This window comes from Felis catus, chromosome B1 (genome assembly GCF_018350175.1).
Source record: "Felis catus isolate Fca126 chromosome B1, F.catus_Fca126_mat1.0, whole genome shotgun sequence".
Lineage (NCBI taxonomy): Eukaryota > Metazoa > Chordata > Mammalia > Carnivora > Felidae > Felis > Felis catus.
Window position 1 is genome coordinate 129,464,214 of NC_058371.1, and position 21,715 is coordinate 129,485,928.

General features: G+C 35.3%; 1 protein-coding gene across 4 annotated transcripts in view; it reads right to left on the reverse strand.

Annotated features, from left to right (window-relative positions):
- The window catches only part of CCSER1 (coiled-coil serine rich protein 1), a 1,296,004-nt gene that overhangs the window by 222,697 nt on the left and 1,051,592 nt on the right, over positions 1-21,715 (reverse strand). The window lies entirely within an intron of this gene.

Here is a 21,715-nt window from a genome sequence, read left to right on the forward strand (position 1 = left end):
CCAGGTTCACCCGGCTGGAGCTTAGAGTCCAAATTCAGACTCAGAAATAATCCAGAATAGGAATGAGGAACAAGGTGAATGCAAAACAGCCAGCAGGCAAACCAGTCAGAGTCATCAGGGGTGAGGTGAAGCTGCAGCCCAAGTTCACAAGATAGAAAAGAACAACTGGACATCAAAACAGAAAAACAAAGCAGATTGCTTTCAGACATATTTCTTAAAGGGCTAGGCTGTCTAATACACTTCCAATTTTGATAAGGAACTAGACAGGGTTAATTCTATCAGATACAGCCTTTAGTAACATAAGGTAGTTAGACAAGACTTGACACAGTAAGATAATATGCTTCTTTTGTCTATTACCTGGCGTCAATGTCTGTGTGTTAAATTAGGAAACTTTACAGTGGATATTCATATATCAGAAATAAGCATTCTTTTTCAAACATCTATTCAGTTCAAATAAATTCCTTTAAAAACATTTGTCTTAATTTTTCAAGAAAGATAGACTCTCTTCTCTTAACATCATTACAATAGCATTAGCAATCTAAACTTGACTTTTTCTAAAAATGGAACACGTTTTATAATTGTTAGAAAACTAACATCTGTCTCTTGTGAGGAACTGTAATTACTATGATCATCAACGTAATTGTGTAACAATTTCTATGAAAAAGGTACTACAAATGACCCTGTTTTAAATCAAGTCCATATGTACTTTATTTACATTTTTTAAATAAGGGGATGCATCCATATAGCTAATAAGGGAAGGCGTTCAATATATTCCTTTTTTTTAATGTTTGTTTATTTTTGACAGAGAGAGAGGGAGAGACAGAGCATGAGTGGGGGAGGGGCAGAGAGAGAGGGAGACCCAGATTCAAAGCAAGCTCCAGGCTCTGAGCTGTCAGCACAAAGCCCAATGCGGGGCCCGAACTCACAGAATGAGAGATCATGACCTGAGCCGAAGTCAGACGCTCAACCGACTGAGCCACCCAGGTGCCCTCAATATATTCCTTAATAATTAAATCAACACAAAATACTATATTACCCAGGCACTAATAGGTTTCTTTGATGGTAGACATTTAGAGCTCAGTTAAGTTTAACATTATGTTTCTGCAATTTTGAAGGCAGATATTAATTTCAATAGTAATATAGTAATATTTTTATGAAAATACAAATCTAGAAGACTTATTCCATCTTAAACTCTAATTACAAAAAAACAGTTATTATTCAACTAATATTGACAATCTGTTTGAAATATGTATGATATCAATCAGCTTAGGCTTTAAGCCCTTTACGTCATGTCATTTTTTTTTAAGTTTATTTATTTATTTTGAGAGAGACAGAGACAGCATGGGGAGAGGGAGAGGCAAGAGGCAGACACTTAACTGACTGAGCCCCCCAGGTGCCCCTTATGTTATGCCAGTTTATCTCAAAAGTTAGTCTATTCCATATCTTCTCCAGTGAAAGTACGGAGTCTTTACTGTATATAAAAAGCATTTTATCAAAGATATTCCTTACATTAATTATGCCTCCAGTTACAGCAGTTTATTAAAGGAAAAGACAGACTCGATTTTGGCTCAGGTCATGATCTCAGGGCTCGTGAGTTTCTGAGCGCTGCATGGGGCTCTACGCTGACAGCATAGAGCCTGCTTGGATTCTCTCTCTCTCTCTCTCTCTCTCTCTCTCTCTCTCTCTCTGCACCACCCCTGCTCACATGTGGCAAAATCTCTCTTTCTCAAAATCAATAAGTAAACATTTTTTAATTGTATAAAGGAAAAGACGTAGCATAGCAAATACCAGGCTATCTTTTTGTGCAGTGGTAGCTAAGTACTAAAGATAAATGATTTTATTGACCAGCTCTATAGGATTAATTGATTTATAGATTATTAAATACTTGCACCTCATCAACTTCTATAAATAGGTAAAGATAAGTTCTAATTTTCAAACATACTCTTAGTCAAAGTAGAGTAAATGATACACATGCAAGGTGCACAGAAATAAAATGCATATATAATTACTCTTGGGCTGTGTTAAAATGTAACTTGATGAAATAGAGATCTTAACAACAGTTAATGAATGTGTATAAACACAAACACCATTACAGTTGAATTTCAAATCTGTTCTTCTCTTACTATGTACACACACCTTCTTCCTTTATTCTCAGCTATGTTATATAAACGTATGGCTCTGCTGAATTTGCTCTTTTCAATCTGCAACCAAAGCTATGAATAATAGAAGTAGGGGGTGGGAATGAGAACACAGCGAATGGGAAGTAAAATATGGCCAGAAAATGATTTTGTGATTTTTTATGTATGGTACGTTGTGAAAATGTATCCACAACTCAAACGACTTTGCATCATTGGCAGTGATGGTCGCATATTGGCAATCTTTCTTGTCTTTTTAAACTCTGAATCAATTCCCAGTCTACATGATTTAAGCATGTTTATGTCCCTGTTTCTTTGTGATGCTGCTAAAGAAATTACCACCATTGTCCACAATCACACTCAGCCTGACAGCTTCAATGCTGTCTTTCTTCACCTGAAATTTTTCCAGCTTTTCCTATAGGCATAAAACCAGTACCACTGAGAGAAGTTCTCATTTTTTTCTCCTTTTGCTCATGTTGTGGATAATTGTTATAATGCTCCCTCTGTGCTTAGTCAAGGGAAACAATTTCCACTCCATTCCCTATGAGAGAAAGATGCCTTTCTCTAACCCTGCCTTATTTATTCCCCCCAACAGAATGAATAGAATGAGTGACTGTCTCATTCATGACATTGGGAAAATGCCCAATATGAATGCCCTGCTTACTCCTTTTGGTCCTCTCTCCTCTCCTTCAGACCTCCCTTCCTGATGTATTTTCCCCTTGAACAATAAACTCCCAGGGAATTGAGGGAGGCCAGGGAGTGAGGATGGCTGCTTACTCTGTAACAGGGTAGGGGAGTTCACATACGGGTGGGGTGGGGAAATAGAAAGTACATTTTGGCCTCACTTTCTCCCTGTGACTCCTCTGCAGCTTTATCTGACCTTTACCTCCTTTACTGTAGGAACTATTTTCCCACTGGCTTAGAACACTTATAGCCTATGTAGAATATGGGGGCTCCAGGCTTAAAAATCCCAACTCAGAAATGACTATTCTAATTCCCGTGATATTAGAAAGAATACATACTACTTTTCCTCAGAATAACACCAGTCTTTCAACTAAAAAAAAAAAAAAAAGATTACAGAGGCAGCTGGGAGGTTTAGTTGGCTAAGTGTCTGACTTTGGCTCATGTCATGAACTCGAGGTTCATGAATTCGAGCATTACATCAGGCTCACTGCTGTTGGTGCAGAGCCCTCTTGGGATCCTCTGTCCCTCTCCCTCTTTCTCTGCCCCTTTCCCACTCCTGTCTCTCTCTTTCTCAAAATAAATAAATAGACTTAAAACAGACAAAAAATAAATTTAGAAGCCTTATTTCATCCCAGTGGGAAAACCCTTAGGGTAGATTCAAGATGTACAAACACTGAAATTTTTTTGATTTTACATTCTTTCACATTCCAGCTCATGTTGGTTTTTATCTACCTGGTAAATATATCTTCCCCAGTAAGTGTGTTTTACATGTGAAAGAAACAAGAAACAGATATAATCTCATTATGGAGAAACCAACACACACACATATATGACTGGATACAAAAACTGTCCCACTCAACTACATGTCACACACATATGAAAATGCATTTGTTTGTCAACAGAAATTAAATGGTGCATATCTATTCAGACTTCTCTGGTCAGTAAAAAGTGTTTTCTACCTTGTTTTGTAGGGTTTTTTGGGGGGTGTGTGTGTGTTGTTCTCCTTTTAACTTCCTCTTTAGGCTGATTTTGGATAGCAGCAACTGCTTTCCTCATGCCTCCCCACCCAAAACTGCAAACTATACAGTACATTGCATGTAGATGTTTATTGAATATTTTAATTTATTTAATGTATTAAGAAACACATCTAAGGAAAACCTTATGGATAGACTTATAGGCAAGACCCAGGCACACATTCCCTGAGAAGCATGTGAAATTGAGATAACTATGATGCTGAATAAAAGACTGGGTTTCAGAAGGTATGAGCAAGTAACATTTGATTAGAAACAAAGAGACTTGGAATAAATACGGGGGTACAACTGTCTAACAAAGTCGCCCCAGGATTTTGGCATTAAGTGTGCAGAATCAACATTCTCAGTAATCTCATAGAATAGCTATTCCATTTTCTCAAAGTTTTCATTACTTAATTTATATAAACTTTGGACTATTGAAAAATCACACTGAATATCCTTTCACTCTAACTCTTTTAAGTTGCTAAATTGTTTGATTTAACTCAGAAAAATCCTAAAAATTTAAAATTTTGTGCAATGGTTAGATTGTGCTTATTTTCCGAAACACATGAATAACTTCTCAGTAATTGTTTTACCTCTGTTGTCAGTAAAATTTATTTTAAATGCAGAAAGGCTGCCACTTAATCTATTTTAAAAACTAATATGAAATGTTTTCATGTAATCACTCAAACCTAAGTTCGATCAATCAGAAAACAGTTCATTCTGCCTTGCTCTTTTGTTATTCATGTGTTATTTTCCTATAATATCAGATCCCAGCTCCTAGTTAATAGCTAAATTTAATCAGTTCTTTTAAACTATAAATTTCTTAACAGTATTATACAAATTACACATATAAATTGCATTATTGTTATTATATAAATGATGACATCACTTATTTATATACATGATAGCACCATAATTAAACTGGGTATATGTGATTGTATATTTGAACGCAGGGTGGTGGTCTACCTTACGCCACCTCAAGAACTGAAAATTATGATTGAAGAAAATAGGAGATACAACATAATGTGAAGGTAAGTTGAAAAATGAAAATCCACATTGTGGTTTAGCCTTGATAATGGAAGGAAAGAGGGAGAGAGGGAGAGCAAATGAGCATAATAGTAACATGATCTTTGCCTTCAGACTAAAAAGAAAAAAAATGTTTTACAGATAGCGAGAGTCCTTCCCAGAGTTTATAATGCTTTCCTCAGCAAATAAGTTGATTGCAAGTGAATAATTTTTCAGGTGACATAACACTTGCAACTCTAGAAGACAACTCACATTTCCATTCTGAAGAGTTCTATGATAAACAAGTTATTTTATCTGATATACAGTGACAGATGATTAAGATAGTGCATTATACTGTATTCAGAATTCTTTTTTTCAAGACTATCAATCCAACCATAATGGTATGTTATAAAAGCATGTACACTCGGACAATTCCTCTCATAACAATAGCATTCCAAATGTTTCTGCAGATGTTTGGTGAAGATTGCTTTTGTGACAAGAATGGATGTTTAGATGCTTATAAGCATAAAAATCTAACACAAGAACAAGGAGAAACATTCTCTCACGAGAGTTAGATTTGTTCCTCTCAAGCAGTTTGGAACTGAAGTTTCAACGTGGAACACTGAATAGTAAGTTTTTATCCATATTCCAGAATAATGTATATTATATCACCATTTTTAATGGAGCAGAGAGAGTATCTCTCCCAAGAAACAAAGCTTTATTTTACTTTACAGGAAAAATGTCAAGACTTTACTATATAAAAAGTGGGTTCAGATTCCACTCAGTTATTTAGCAGCATGGCAATAGACAATGGGACTATAAACTAAATAAACAATATAAAAAGTTGATATTCCAACAACCTGTATTTGTCCATTAAAGCCACTGTTAAGCCTGATGGACATTGCAACTGCTAATACTCTTACTGTTTATTTCCTACTTCCTTCTGTAGCATTATAATAAGTAATCACAATTGAGGCAAAGTGTTCTCCCTTTTTTTATTGGAACATACAGAATCTATTATATGCAACTATTGAAAAGTTTTTATATGAAAAACAAAACTTTCCAATAGCTGCATAACAAAAGGAACTAGAGACTCTGGTATCTAGAGAATTACAGATGCATTAATGATTATTTTCCATTATTCCAGTGTATTTATTCTTACATACATCCTGTTCCTAAATGACTTAAAGTTAACTTAGTATTTACATCAAAAATTTTCCATATTTTTAAAGTTTTTACTTAAATTCCAGTTAGCTAACATATAGTGTAATATTGGTTTCAAGTGTACAATATAGTAATTCAACAGTTCCATACAGCACCATACAGCACTGGTGCTCATCACATGTGTAGTCCTTATTCTCCATTATCTATTTTACCCATCCCCCTCCCTACCTCCAAGCTGGTAACCATCAGTTTGTTCTCTATTCTTAAAAGTCCTTTTCTTTGTTTGCCACCTCCACTCCTTTCTCCCCTTTGTTCACTTGTTTTGTTTCATAAATGAACATATGAGGAAAATCATATGGTATATGCTTTTCTTTTACTGACTTATTTCACCTAGCTTAATACTGTCTAGCACCAGCCATGTTACTGCAAATGGAAAGATTTCATTCTTTTTTATGACTAATATTCCATTGTATATGTATACCATTTCTTCTTTATCCATTCACCAGTTTATGCACACTTGGGCTGCTTCCATATCTTGGCTAGTGTAGATAATGCTGCTATAATTATTGGAGTGCATGTAATCCTTTGAAACAGCATTTTTGTATCCTTTGTGTAAATACCTGGTAGTGTAATTGCATGATCATAGGATAGTTCTATTTTTAACTTTCTGAAGGACCTCTATACTGTTTTCCACATGGGCTGCACCAGTTTACATTCCAACCATCACTGAAAGAGGGTCCCCCTTTCTCCACATCCTCACCAACACCTGTTGTTGATTTTAGCCATTCTGACAAGTGTGAAGTGATATCTCATTGTAGCACTGATTTGTATTTCCCTGATGATGAGTGATGTCGAGCAGCTTTTCATATGTCTGTTGGCCATCTGCATGACTTCTATGGACAAATGTCTGTTCATGTCTTCTGCCCATTTTTAATTAGATTATTCTTTTTAGGGGTGTTGAGTATTAAAAGTTCTTTATATATTCTGGATACTAACACTTAACAGGTATTTCATTTGCAAATGTTTTCTCTCATTCCATAGGTTGCCTTTCAGTTTTATTGACTGTTTCCTTCACTGTGCAGAAGATTTGTATTTTGAAGAAGTCTCAATAGTTTATTTTTACTTTTGTTTCCCTTGCCTTAGGAGATATACCCAATAAGCAGTTGCTATGGCTGATGTCAAAGAGGTTACTGCCTTCATTCTCCTCTAAGATTTTTATGGTTTCAGGTCTCACATTTAGGTCTCTAATCCATTTTGAATTTGTTTTTTGTGTTTGGTGTAATAAAGTGGTCCACTTTCATTCTTTTTCATGTTACTGTCCAGTTTTCCAAAACACTATTTGCTGAAAAGGCTATATTTTTTCCACTGAATATTATTTTCATGCTTTATTAAAGTTTAATTGACTATATAGTTGTGGGTTCATTTCTGGGGTTCTATCCTGCTCCATTGATCTATGTGCCTATTTTTGTGCCAGTACCATACTGTTTTGATTACTATAAATTTGTAATATAACTCGAAGCCTGGAATTGTAATGGCTCTAGCTTTGCTTTTCATTTTCAAGGTTGCTTTGGCTATTCAGGGTCTTTTGTGGTTCCATACAAATTTTAGGATTGTTTGTTCTAGCTCTGTGAAACACGCTATTGGTATTTTGACAGGGTTTGCTGTAAATGTGTAAATTGCCTTGAGTAGTATAGACATTTAGTAACATTTGTTCTTCCAATCAATGAACATGGAATGTTTTTCCATTTCTTTATGTTATCTTCAATTTGTTTCATCCATGTTTCATATTATCAGAGTACACATCTGTCACTTCTTTGGTTAGATTTATTCCTAGGCATCTTATTATTTTTGGTTCAATTATAAATGGAATTGTTTTCTTAATTTCACTTTCTGCTGCTTCATTATTAGTGTACAGAAAGTGACAGATTTCTGTATATTGATTTTGTATTCTGGAACTTTACTGAATTCATTTATCAGTTCTAGGATTTTTTGGTGGAGTTTTTTGGGTTTTCTATACGGAGTATCATGTCATCTGAGAAAGAGTGGAAGTTTGACTTCTTGCTTGCTGATTTGGATACCTTTTATTTTTTTGTTGTCTCATAGTTCTGTCTAGGACTTCCAGTACTATGTTGAATGAAAGTGGTTAGAGTGGACATCCCTGTCTTATTCCTGACTGTAGAAGAAAAGCTCTCAGTTTTCCCCCATTTAGGATGATATTAGCCATGGATTTTTTTATATATGGTCTTTATTATATTGAGGAATATTTCCTATAAACGTACTTTGTTGAGGGTTTTAATCATGAATGGATGTTGTAAGTTGCCATACATTTTCTTTCTGCAACTATTGAAATGATCACATGGTTCTTATCCTTTGTTTTACTAATACGGTATATCAGGTTGATTGATTTGTAAATATTGAACCACCTTGCAACCTAGGAATAAAACCCCTTCGCTATGTTGAATGATTATTTTTAATGCTTTTATTTATTTTGAGAGAGAGAGAGGGAAGGGCAGAGAGAGAGGAGACAGAGAATCACAAGCAGGCTCCCCACTGTCAGCACAGAGCCCCACATGGGGCTCTATCCCATGAAATGTGAGATCATGACCTGAGCTGAAATCAAGAGTTGGACACTCAACTGACTGAGCCACCTAAGTGCCCCAAAGTGAATGATGTTTTTAATGCATTGTTGGATTCAATTTGCTAGTATTTAATTGAGAATTTTATATCTGTGCTCATCATGGATATTGGCCTATAATTCTATATTTTAGTGCAGTCTGTAATCTGGTTTATTTATCAGGGTAATGCTGGCTTCATGGAATGAATTTGGAAGTTTTCCTTTCTTTTCTATTTTTGGAATAGTTTGAGAAGAATAGGTATTTACTTTTCTTTAATGTTTGGTAGAATTCCCCTGGGAAGCTGTCTTGCCCTGGACTTTTATTTGTTTATGTGTTTGTTTTATTTATTTTTGAATACTGATTCAATTTCCTTGCTAGTTATCAGTCTGCTCAAGTTTTTTTATGTCTTCTTGTTTCTGTTTTGGTAGTTTATATGTGTCTAAGACTTTGCCCATTTCTTCCATGTTCCCCAATTTGTTTGCAGATCATTTTTCACAATATTCTCTCATAATTTTTGTATTTCTGTGGTATTGGTTATTTCTCCTCTCACATTTTTTGTTTGATTTAATTGTGTCATTTCTCTTTTCTTTTTGATAAGTCTGCCTAGAGGTTTATCAATTTTATTACTTTTTTCAAAGAACCAGCTTCAGGTTTCATTGTCCTGTTCTATTATATTTTTAGTTCTATATTGCCTATTTTTGCTCTAATCTTTATTATTTCCTTATTTCCTTCCTTCTGCTGGCTTTAGGCTCCATTTGTTGTTCTTTTTCTAGCTCCATTAGGTGTAAGGTGAAGTTGCTTATTTGAGATTTTTCTTGCTTCTTGAGGTACGCCTGTATTGGTATATACTTCGTTTTTTAGGATCGCTTTTACTGCATCCCAAAAGTTTTGGACCATTGTGTTTTTATTTTCACTTGTTTCCATGTATTTTTTTTCTTTTTTTCTTTCCTAGTTGACCCATTTATTATTTAGTAGCATGTTCTTTAACCTCCATGTATTTGTGTTCTTTCCAAATTTTTTTTTCTCGTGGTGGACTTCTAATTTCGTAGTATTATGGTCAAAAAAGGTGCATGGCAGGATTTCAGTCTTTTTGTATTTGTGGAGGCCTGTTTTGTGACCTAGTATGTGATCCATTCTGGAGCTTGTTCCATGTGCACTTGAAAAGAATTTGTATTCTGCTGTTTTAGGATGAATTATTCTGAATATATCTGTTAAGTCCATCTGGTCCAGTGTGTCATTCAAAACCATTGTTTCCTTGTTCATTTTCTGTTTAGATAATCTGCCCATCAAGAGGGGTGTTAAAGTCCCCTACTATTATTGTGTTATTAATTATCAATTAATAAAAAATTAACAATTTATGTTTGTTATTAATTGTTTTATATATTTGGATGCTTCATGATGCGGGTATAAATATTTACAGTTGTTATATCTTTCGTTATATCTTCTTGGTGGAATGTCCCCTTTATGATCATATAATGCCCTTTTTTGTCTCTTTTTACAGTCTTTGTTTTAAAGTCTAGTTTGTCCAATGTAAGTATTGCTACTCCAGCTTTTTTTGACATCCATTTGGGTGATAATTATTTCTCCACCCCCTCACTTTCAATCTGCAGGTGTCTTTAGGTCTAAAATGAGTCTTGTAGGCAGCATAAGATGAGTCTTTTTTGTTTGTTTGTTTTTGTTTTGTTTTGTTTTGTTTTGATCTATTCTGATACCCCAGTCTTTTGATTGGGGCATTTAGTCCATTTACATTCAAAATATTTATTGATAGATATGTATTCATTGTCATTTTGTTACTTGTTTTGTTGTTTCTGGAGAGTTTTTTGATTCTTTCTTGTCTTTGTCGCTTTAGGTCTATCCTTTCCACTCAAAGAGTCCCCTTGAATATTTTGCGTAGGGCTCATTTAGTGGTCATGAACTTATTTAGCTTTTGTTTGGAAAATTGTTTATCTTTCCTTCTATTCTGAATGAGAGCCTTGCTGGGTAGAGTATTCTTGGCTGCCATTTTTTTCCAATTCAGCACTTTGAATATAATATGCCACTCCTTTCTGGCTTGCTAAATTCCTTGAGACATCTCTAGTTACCCTTAGTAGATTTTCCCTTGTAAGTTAAGGACTTCTTTTGTCTTGCTGCTTTTATTTATTTATTTATTTTTAATTTTTTTTTTAATCTTTATTTATTTTTGAGACAGAGAGAGACAGAGCATTAACGGGGGAGGGGCAGAGAGAGAGGGAGACACAGAATCAGAAACAGGCTCCAGGCTCTGAGCCATCAGCCCAGGCCCGACGCGGAGCTCGAACTCACGGACCGCGAGATTGTGACCTGAGCTGAAGTCGGACGCTTAACCGACTGAGCCACCCAGGCGCCCCTGTCTTGCTGCTTTTAAGATATTTTCTTTATCACTGTATTTGGCAAATGTAATTACAATATGTCTTAGTATTGGTGTACTTTTGTTGATTTTGATGGGAATTGTCTGTGCCCCCTGGATCTGGATGTCTGTTTCCTTCCAAATAATAGGGAAGTTTTCTGCTTTATTTCTTGAAATAAATTTTCAGCCTTCATTTCTCTCTCTTCTTCTGGGACTCCTAAAATACAAATGTTATTACATTTGATGGAGTCACTGAGTTCACTCTATCTATTCTCCTGTTGTATAATTCTTTCTCTCTATTGTTCAGCTTCATTATTTTCCATAATTTTGTCTTCTAGGTCACTAATTCATTTCTCTGATTCTTCCAACTTGCTGTTAATTGCATCAAGTGTGTTTCCAAATCTCATTTATTGCAATCTTCACTTCTGATTGATTCTTTTTTAATTCTTTTATCTCAATTATAAGGGTCTCCCTGATGTCCTCTATTCTTTTCTCAAGCCCAGTGAGTATCCTTATAATTGTTGCTTTAAATTCTTCATCAGACATGTTACTTATATAGTTTTGCTTACATCTCTGGCCATGGCCTTATCTTGTTATTTTATTTGGAATAAATTTCTCCATCTTTGCATTTTGTCTAAGTCTCTGCCTCCTTCTCTATGTTATAAAAGCCAGTTATTTCCCCTGCTCCTGAACATAATGGTCTTATGCAGAAGTCATATAGTTCCCAGGGTATGGTGCTTCAGGGAGTGTCTCTGGTGTGTGCCATGTGTGCTACGCTATGGTGTTTTTGGCTGCTCTGTCCTTCACATCAGTCATCTGCAGAGGCTCTACTTGCCTAATGTGGGCAGTGTTTGGTCCCCAAGCCTGAATGTGGTGAGTTTTAACTACATGTTCTCTGGTCTGCCTGTAAAATGAGACCTGACACCAACTGTACCTGAACTGGGGCTCTGCAGAACTCACTGGTGGGGAGACATGGTGTGTGCAGGGGTTTCTGCTGGTCTTCTGGGGCAGGGCCCTGCCACACTGGGACTCAGGCAAGCTTGACCAGGGTAGTTCTGCCAGAGCACATGGATGTGGGGCTTGGTATAAACAAATTAAGCAGCGAGTGATGGTGCTGAGCTGCTTCCCTTGGGTGGTTCTGTGTTTATGCTGAGGGGCGGGGGAGGGAAATGGTACCAGCCAACTCTCTTGTTCCCAGAGAGGCATCTCTGTGAATGTTGCCTCTGTAACCTCCTCCCTATGTGACCCTGTCATCCTTCAGATCAGTTTCCATACTGTGTCTAGGTTTTTTGCCTGTCTTCTCTCTAGGAGCAGTGCAGTGCCCTCAGAGCTCCATCCCAGTAAAACCTACTGACCTTTAGAAGTCCAGGCTTTAGAGACCTGGGGTGGGCAGTGTCCTGTGCAGGTCTTTTGGGGAAGGGGCCCACCATGCTGGGACTAAGGCAAGCTTGACTGAGAAGGGAAGTACCACCAGAGCACAGGGCCGGTGGGGCTTGGGGTTAGCAAGTTACGCAATCAGTGTCTGCACTGAGCTGCTTCTCTCAGGTGGGTCTGTGTTTATATAGGGGTGTGCAGGAGGAGATGGGCACAGGCAGTTCCTCTTTTCCTCAGAGAGGCGTCTCTGGGAATGCTGCCTCTCAGGGACACACTCTAAGAAGCATGATAATATCCCCACTGTGTGCCCCAAGCATTTTTCAGATCTCTGTTTCCACACTGTCTGCCTCTGGGTTGTTTGCCCTCCTTCTCTCCAGGAGCAGAGCAGTGTCCTTCAGGCTCTACCCCAGCCACTCCGGCTTACCGTTAAAACTCCAGGCTTTAAGCCCCGCAGGTTGCAAGAGCGCATGAAATTCAGCCCTTCTCATTTTCCAAGCCAATGGCTTTGGGGAAATGCTCTCTTTGTGTATTTCCCTATATGTTCCTCTCTCTCTCACTCTTGTCCATGACCATGGCTCCCCTCACTCCGCAGCACCATGTTTCTCTCCTGAACCACATCTCTGCCCTTCCTACCTTCTTCAGTGTGGACTTTTTTCTCCCTTTAGTTATGGAGTTTGTTTAGTCAGTCTTCAGGTTGATAACTAAGTTATTTAGGATGATCTGATAGCCAACTAGTTGTGCTTGTGAGACAAGAAGAGCCTAGGGTTCACCTCCTCCACCACTGTCTTCCTCTCTAAAATTTTCCTACTTGGATATATTTCTCTTTTAATTATACATTCCTTGAGACCAGAGAACCTTTTTTTAATATTAATTGAAAAGTGCTTACAATCTAGTATTATAGTTTATAAATGTAGCACAGGGTTTATGAGCACTCAATAATGCAGATAATGATGGCAATAGTATTTGATAATATGTAAGCAATGCTTTCCAGGTTAAAAAAAAAAAGAAAATTATACTTTGATTAGCAAGGAAAATATTATTTTGATTTAAGAATTTTTTCAATTATGCTATAACTAATTACATTATTTTTAAAATAGCATGAACCAGAAAATAAGATTAATCGTACACTTTAATTAGTTTTTAATGACCTAACTGGTTTCAACACAAAGAAAACCATGTTAAGTAAATCAACACAGCACACTTTTAGAAATTATCAAAATTTCAATAAGTTAATGAGAATCTAATGTCTCATTATCATTCATTTTTATTGACTTCAGTTTGTTGGAAATGCATTAAGGTATTTATATATATGAACCTAATTTTGGTGGAGGTGAAAACAACTCTATGTTAGAAATACTTTGCAAAGAGTTTCTATTGATAATATAGACTGATACATTTGAAAGATACAGGATTTGTAGTTGGATTTCAGGTCTAGCCTGACAACACTTATTAGTGAACAAATATCCATATTGTGTTATAAAGACTTCGGGTCCCTGTGTTGATTGAGCTTATAGCCTAGTGGGTGGTGTACTGTATCAAATTATCAAATTTTTTCTTAAATGTGAAAATAAATATCCAAATTAAAACAAAAAAGCAAAAACTTATAGAGATTCTGTTTCCATTATTTTATGCAAATTTTAAAGGTCAGTTGACAAGGAGGTGAAGGATGATTTTCCTAAGGACCTGCCAAAGGACTGAGATCTGAAAATCAAATAGGAATTAATCAGGTGAAAGGAATGGAAGAAAGGCTAAGTGCCAGTGTCCTGCAGTATGTGGAGGCAGAGAAGAATCAGGAAGAAAAGGTCACAATGGCAGAGCAGAGAGCCAGGAGAAATTGAAACAAGATGAGGCTAGAAGGACAGGGAGGGCCAGATTTTACAGGCCCTTGTAAACATCAAGTTTTTCTTGAGTTTGCAAGCGTGATTCCAGAACTACAGTCGAATCATCAGATGTGCATTTTGAAGAAAAACAATGAAAATAAACACAAAACAAAAATTCAACTGAAGTGTCTATAGTGGAATGTAACAATGGAGGAAAATAGCTCAGACAGGACTGTTGAGGAAATAGCAATGAAAGATTTAAAAAAGTTACTCAACTCCTCTGGATGTCATTCTTCTCAAATGTAAAATAAGGACTGCCCTGGATGACTTCAAAGATCCCTTCCATGTCTAACATTCTATGATTCAGGTGGTTGGAAAGTAACATCTGTACTTAATGGCCAGGATACTGGTTACTGAAAGTTTGTCTCCAATTTCAATCTATCTCCGTAATTTCAAACCCATATTTTCCACTGCATCCTTATCATCAATAATAATAGCAAAAAGATAAGTAACAGAACAAAAATTAAATGTTACTTCTAAATACACAATAGACTTGTAAATTATAAAAGTCCTACCTCTGGATGATAGTGAAAATACTGCTTATCAAACCTATAAATGCAGTAAAAGCAGCACTTTTATAAAAGGAAACATATAGACTTAAGGGATTACATTAGAAAGAAGTAAAGGCTAAGAGTTAAGTTAAAAATCCAAAATTAGAAGTCAAGAAAAAAAAAAAAAACAGAATTACCCAAATCACACAGTAGATAGAAAATACTACTGTTAAGAAGAAATCAATGAAAAGAAAAACAAAGGAGGAACAATTAAGTCGAATGACTAATAAAATTAGCAAGCCTCTGGAAAATAAATAAGAACAAAAGAGAGAAGCAAGCAAAAGCATTAGAAATTAAAAGCAAGACAGGACTATACATGTGGCAGGAAGTAAAAGATAAAAATATTATCAACAGTTTTATGTACAATATATTTGAAGTTTAGGTGAAATGGAAAATTCCAAAATAAAAATTACTAAAACCAATTCAGGAAGAAAATAAAAATACGTTTGTATCTTTTTAAATAAGTGTCATTTAAAAAATGAATATAAAATCTTCCCAGAAAAACACCAGAAGCTCACATTTTTACAGGTGAATTCTTGTGAATATTAAATAATACCAACAATCATTCTCTTTCAGAAATGAAAAAGAGGTAACATCACCCTGTACATATACTCAATATCATCTACGAAAGCCCAATATAACCTTGTTTTCAACCCACCAGAGAAAGGCAAATCAAGAAACAAATTTACACAGGAATCTTACTCATGTAATGTGGATACCAAAATCCTAAAGAAAATCATAGCAAACCAAATCCAGTAAATGCTAAGAGAAAATATCTGATATATTGTGTTTATTCTGAGAATGACAGATTGATTCAAAATTAGCAAATCTACTAATATAATTAGTACATTAAAATATCAGAAACAAAAAATTAATATGTTTATCTCACAGAACTATGTAATACAGCAAATACCATACCCAATGGCGACATTTTAAAAGCATTCTAGAAATGAGATAAATTTACCCATGCTATTTCTATTCAACACTGTATTATGAATTCTAGCTAGTACAATTGTACAGGAATAATTAATAAAAGCCTCAGAAAATTAGGATAAAATTGTCATTACTTACAGATAATGTTATACTTTTAAAATTAATAACATTGTTTGGCAAGATGTCTGGATATAAGTTTAATATATCAAAAATATTTTCCCTTTATCTTTCAATTTGTTAATGTTCATAGGTATTTTAACTACCATTCTTTCTGGGGAAGATAAAGTAAAGCTCTATATGATGTGAAGCCACACTCATACACTCTGTTTTTCTTCATATGTTAATCCAATAAATCTAGACTTATTTACTAAGCAAAGTTATATACAAATATTTTAAATATATGTATTTATTCTATATTCTAAGTCCTGAAATTCTAGAAATCAGAAGTCAGAAAAGCAAATTTTACATTGTTAAAAAAACAAAGTTACTCACTCAAAGGAAAATCCAGAAGTTTTGAAAACAGACATTCATTTCTAAAATGATTCATACATATTTAATCAATAGATAAACATTTTCATTTCTCAAACCAAAAGTAATAAATCTTTTATTCTGTGAAGATACTATGGTAGACTATGAATATTTAATTACATTTTCCAAACTCTTTCTTTGCTGTGAAGACTGAGCAGAGTGTTGCCATGTATATTGTTACGGGAACTGAAGTAGTTTAAAAGTAAACATGAGTGAATTGGTTCACATATTAGTCATATGGCAGGCAGCCAAGTCTGGAAAGCTCTGTGCAGCTTTGGGAGTAGAAATGGATGAAAGAAGAGACTTTTATTTCAGCGGAATTTTGCTGTTGAGATTTGATCTTCATGCTGAAAATCTGTGGCACTATTAACCTTGACACAAGGCTAATGTTCATTTTTTTAATTTTTTTTTAATGTTTATTTAATTTTGAAAGAAGGAGACAGAGCATGAGGGGGAGAGGCACAGAGAGAGCAGGAGACACAATATTGGAAGCAGGCTCCAGGCTCTGAGGTGTCAGAACAGAGGCCAATGCAGGGCTCAAACATAAAGACTGTGAGATCATGGCCTGAGCTAAAGTCAGACGCTCAACCCCCTGAGCCACCCAGGCGCCCAGCTAATGTTCATTTTGTTTTCTTCATCTAGTCATTCCCTCTGCTGCCTTTCTGATACCTGTTCTCCCTTCCTGTTTACAGAGGGAATCTTGATTCCTGCCCCCCACCTCCCTGCACAGGTACCAGGGTGTGCCCGCTAAACATATTTGCTCCCTGTAGCTCTTTAGCATCTATAAATGACATGTAGCACAATTCTAGGCTATAAGCTATAGGCAGCAGTTGGTGTCTGTCAAATTTTCTAAGTAAACATTCTCTGGGAAATAAACCCTGGGACCCTTCTTTTTCCTTCCTGCCTCCAATCCAGACACAAAAATTCAGATGTACAATAGCCTCTCTTGTGCTGATGATGACAAAAGCCACCTATTATGTTAATGAAACCAGAAGAAAGAAAGAGAAGACTACTGCTAACCTATTTGGTACCTTGGGAATTAGAAGTAAGGTATTCCCTCTGGAAAGAGGGAAGTCTGAACCATTCACAGTCCCCTTTTCACACACAGATGTCCTGCTGCAGGACCAAAACTGCTCAGTGATGCATGGTAACCCTAAGAAAAAGTCCAGGACCTTACTAATTTCACTGAGGCACTGTTTCAGCCTTAGATTGCTAGTCCCATATTTCCTGTGCTTGAAACAGATAAATTGTATGTTTATACATATGACAGTGGTACAGTTTTTGTTTATTACTCATAGCCAAATGTATCATTACCATTGCCGTTTTATACTCATATATATATATATATGAGTATATATATATATGAGTATATATATATATATGAGTATATATATATATATCTGCTGATGAATATGTATTCAAAACATAAACTGCTATATTCCTAAGTAAAATAATATTACTATATGTAATATTTTTCAAGTTTAAAAATTTTTAATTTCATTGGAAATTTAAATTTAAAAAAATCGAACTTGTTTTTAAAACTGGTACCCAGTATTTTACTCATATAAACAAATATGTGAACACAGATAACATCTGTGAGATCCCTTCTAAACCCTTTGCTGAGCAAAATAAGCAATTAAATCATTTTGACACTTTAAAAAATAGCAAACTGGTTTGAGATAGACCCTAAAGACTGATATTCTCCATATTATAAAAATGTAAAAGTATTAAATAACATAAGAAAAAAATAATATAATTTGGGAGAGAGAACAGATGAATGCAAAATAAAACACCATATGGACAAAGTCACCATAAAGACACTGAGTTGTCTTAGGCATATCTATCCCAGTTGCTTCCACTGTAAAGTGAGCAAATGTATTAAATTATCTTAAGATTATCTTCAGCTTTAGCACAAATATTTATGAATTTGAAATGATCATAAGTGAAATTTAGTGTTGTTGTCTGTAAAAATTCACTCATTTCTTCAGCCTGTATTTCGTGGAGTGTCCATTGCATAACGATGGGGAATATAGAAGGAAGCAGGGTACATAATCAAGGTTGTCTCCTTTAAGTCAGACCTCAGAAAGGCAGAAACAAGAGGAAAGTCCCTCAGTCTCTGAGGCAGGATTTTAGAGCATAGCGAAAGGAGTTCTAGTCTTAGGAAAAGCGAATTCTGTGTAAGGAATGCCCCATGGGGCTACATACTCATAAGCTATTGTGCCAACAATGTCTTTCTTATTCTCTTCAGCAGAAAATTTATGCCAAACTGATTATAATGTGGGGCTGAAAGCTTCAAATTAGACTGATTAGACTGTTGGAACTTTACATGAAAGACAATCTTTTTTTTTTTGTTGCTTATAAAAAAATGGTTCAAGGTTTAATCTCAGCTAAATAGCCTGAATATATATGTTTTTAAATATTCTTCATCCAGATTACTTCTATTTATATCATTATGTGTAAGTTAGGTCATCTTTCATCAGTAAAATTTCAATTTACTTCAAAAACAGATTAATGTTTTAGAGATCTTAAGTGTTTTTGAAAAAGTGGGTGGGGCGCCACAATTTCCTTGGGTACTAGCCAAAACTACAGAGTCCCGGGCATAACCTAAACTGACAGAATCAGAATGTCTAAAAATGAGACCTATTAATCTGCATTTTTAGTAGGCTTTCTGGGTGGTAACCACTAAAGCTTAAGAACTACTATTCTTCACTTATTCATAACAGAGACCATCTGCTTATCTATATTGAAAAGGCAACATGGACAGTCACCAAACACCTGTCCTCATAATTGCCAGCTACTCTGCCCTTTCAGCCTGGTTGGATTTCTTCCCGTTGGCTATAGCTAGATCTAGCTTTCCAGTGCCTACGCAAGTCTAATGGATATTCATCTTTTACAGGTTTAGTTATTTACTATTGGTACTTAAACCATACCTATAGGGATATGTCCATATCTTAAAGAGACAATAAGTGTTCTTTTGCTGCCATGTTGTTTTCTTGATATCATGCTAAAAGGCTGTTTTAGGGCCAACTGCCTAACCACTCCTATTTCTATCTTTATAGTTTAGTTGATCAAGGAGCTCTTTTTTGCTGGAGAAATAACATGAGATTAGTATTCCAGGCATACTACCTTTTTTTTTTTTTTCATTCATTTGGCATACGCCTTAGGCTGTATGTCTACTGAAGCTATTGGAAATATTTTCAGACCTATATATTAAATCAAAGCAAGGACATACATTGAAAACACATTCTGAATAATAGCTAAACATAAAATTTTCTGTAAAAACATAAATATCTATGGTTCTTTTTCATTTGATTAATATGATGTGTTTTGGATTATTCATTTAATAAGCTTTTTATTGTGCAATTACTACGTGCTAACCACTGTGTTAGATCATAGGGAAACAGAAATGAAAATGAGAAGAAAAGGCCACTCCCTTTAGAAGTTGAGAATAAAATCTATATAGGAATTGCTCTTGGAAGTAGTCATCTTAGTAACCAATTCTTCATAAAATTATCTTCACAAAATTTTTAAATCATATCAACTTGTAACAAATATTTGGGTACCAACTTATTAGGGAGATGGGGAAGGGCTGAAATCTATAGAAACTCAGATATCTAAAATTGACTAAATTATTGAATTGGGATGAATTTCCAAGAAAGAATTAAATTGAGCCACTCATGTAGCCCAGGGACAAATCAGTGAAGTGAGAGACTCCTGAAGAATATCAGGTTATTTAATAAGAAAAATAAAAAGAAAATGTACTTTTCTTTTTTTTTTTTTTCTTTTCTTGTGTCAATATAGTTTAGTAGACTTGTAACTCTGCTCAAGGTAAAACAATTTTGGGAAAGCATTGTTTTTGCTATAAATGATTCTGTACTCAGCATTTGAATAATTCATTTATTCATTCAATATTCATTAAGTGCCTATTTTGAAACCTCCTTGATTTATCCCATTTTGCTGGAGATAAAATAGTGAGTAAGAGCCCATGTTTCCTGTCCTTACAGAAATTCCATTTGTGAGAGGTAGACTGATGTTAATCAAATGATGTCCAAAAGTTGTACTTGTAAAAGGAAACATTTCCTATGGAAATATATGATGTGAGAAGAGAGTAAAATAGGAATTGGACTGGTCAGGGAAATCTTGGAAGGCTTCTCTGAGGAGCTGCTGTGCATGAGATCTGAAGACCATGAGATGAGGGAGATGGCAGAACATTCATGTTCACAGGCTCTTTCTACTCTGGAGGGAAAGCAGCATATTTGAAAATCTAAGTATAAGCACAATTTCATTTTTGAAAAATTATAAAAGGAAAACCAAGCTATAGCTGAGAGCAAAATGGATCTATTTCCCAATAAAGACAGAATTTTAAGAGGGAGAGTATCTCATGAACAATAAAGAAAATAAGTTAAACTGATTGGCTTCAGATAACACAACTACAAATAATAAAAAAGATCAGCTGCTATTGAGTACACTAGGTTTCTAAGAAATCCCTGATTGTTGGGGTGCCTGGGTGGCTCATTTGGTTAAGCATCCGACTTCCGCTCAGGTCATGGTCTCATGGTTCGTGAGTTTAAGGTTCGTGAATTCAAGATTCTTGAGTTCGAGCCCTGCTTCAGGCTCTGTGCTGACAGCTCAGAGCCTGGAGCCTGCTTCGGATTCTGTTTCTCTCTCTCTCTCTCTCTCTCTCTCTCGGTCTCTCTCTGTCTCTTAAAAAATGAATAAACATAAAAGAAAAGAAAAGAAAAGAAAAGAAAAGAAAAGAAAAGAAAAGAAAAGAAAAAAAAAGAAATCCCTGATTGCTTAGATCAAGCTGTAATCAGTGCCTTTCTTATAATTTCTACCTCCCATATGGCATGGGCACTGAGCTGTTAAAATGAATGTCTTTTGTCAAATGCAGGCCGTGGAATAAAATCTAACCATTTATGCTATAAATTCTCAAATGACTTCAAATTACAGACCCTCTCTCATTCATGATTAATATTAATAGTGACAAAATTCACCAAAATAGAAACCAAAATAAAACTACCAAGAAAAACTGTTAAGCTGCTATTATCATAGCCTTCCTATACGGACCTGCAGTGAAAAAGACTAAGAGTGGAAACATTTATGGGACAGAAATCAAGAGCACCCACTGCCACTACCTACTTCAGTGTTCCAGATCAAATTAATTAACTTTTCAGAGAATGACCTATAAAGTAACAAAGGAAAAATTAGGACTGAAGCTGTGAATTATAAGACAAGCTACAATAAACAAACAAACAAACAAACAAATAAACAATTCCAAAGCTTGCTTTAAATTTTCAGACTGAATTTATTTCTGCTTTGCTTATCAAGTTTCTAAAAACCATTCTTACACAACAATTCTACCTTTCACTTTTCTGACTATTAATAGTGGAAAATTTACCTTGAATTTAGTATAAACTGAGCTTGACTATTGTCTTTCAACAAGGCAAATTTACTAAGCAATAGAA